Genomic DNA, 1,483 nt, shown 5'->3' on the forward strand with positions numbered 1-1,483 from the left:
GGCGGCACCGGTATGTCCGTGCGGCGCATGGGAGGGTACTGAGCTGAAAAAGGAAGGGGGTTATTTGTTAGTCCAGTCAGCTATCCCTTGACATCACAATTGATTAATGATGAAGCAAACAAATGCATTGTATAAGGAAAAACTGTTACTCGTAGCTGTATATGTCAAATACAGGCTAAAATATGGTTTAATTCATTCCTGAGCTAGCTTTAAATGTTAGAAACTATCGTAAATTGGAATTATTCTATAGTTCTCTATTTGCAAATTCATTACTTAATAATGATCTAATCGGCTGTGTCCTGAGTAAAGTTGATAAGTGGGTCCCCTTGTCAGAAGGCTCCCGCCCCGGCCCCGGTCGTCCGCTTGACCGTGCTAGAGCCGCCTCCCCGACCCTGGCCGTGCCATCTGGCCTCCGCCCCGGCCACGCCGCGTGAGCGTGTTCATATCCCTATCCCAACTGCGCGGAGACCGCACACACAACAAACCGCCCAAGCAATGTGATAAAAAAGCTACACAGCACCATAAAAAATGTGGTGTGCTACATAACACGATAAAAAACATCACAACGTCGTTTTGCCGTAGCAACGCACGGGCATCTTGCTAGTTCTTTCTAAAATAAAATCAGTAGGTTTTGTAAACAACAGGATCTAAAACGGATGACCCACATCATGGCGTTCTTCTAAATTAAAGAATGTAGACCTACACCCCGTCTGGCTAGACAGATCGACCTCCTACCATTGATCTCAAGCACCAGTCCCCAGCAAGTTCACGCGTCTAATTATATATGCCTCCTTGATATTAGAAAAGAAACGAATGCTACTAAATTCAGTTTCTGTCCATCCCAGATTAGATGATTGTTGATTACCCATAGGCCCTCTTGTGACCTGATATGGATTTTCAAGAAAATAAATGATGTCGTTGTGATGTGTTATAAAATCTCTAAAAACTCTAAGTTGTTATTACTTGCATTGATTTAATTAATGGTCAGTGTTTGGCTTATTCTTCATTTTACGACGAATGTATTGGTATATTAGGGGCAATATCCTGGCTGTCGTGTTGGTAAGACAACCAGTCAACTTGAAGCCAAATATACATGATTTAGTGTTGATGAATGGTCTAACAGTCTGAAGTTACAGTATCATTAGCAATATAGACAATTTTCAGATAAAGTTCTTTGAAATTTCTGTAGTACTATTTTAGAAGGTGACATTGCCTTTCAATTGTTTCCTTGTGCAAAATGTTTCATCTTGACATTGATGGTGATGATGACAACAACGAAGAAGAAGATCTGGATATGAGGGATCCCACACCTGAGCCAGATGAGCTCGATGAAGAGATTGTTGAGTCTGATCTTGAGCTTGAAGGAGACATTGAGTTTAATGCCCATTCAATTCCAGCAACCCATGCACATTGTTACCATTTTTTTTAACCACAAAGTGCTGATCCCACTGTATCTCTGTACATAATATGGAGTCATCAATTA

This window comes from Setaria italica, chromosome VII (genome assembly GCF_000263155.2).
Source record: "Setaria italica strain Yugu1 chromosome VII, Setaria_italica_v2.0, whole genome shotgun sequence".
NCBI lineage: Eukaryota > Viridiplantae > Streptophyta > Magnoliopsida > Poales > Poaceae > Setaria > Setaria italica.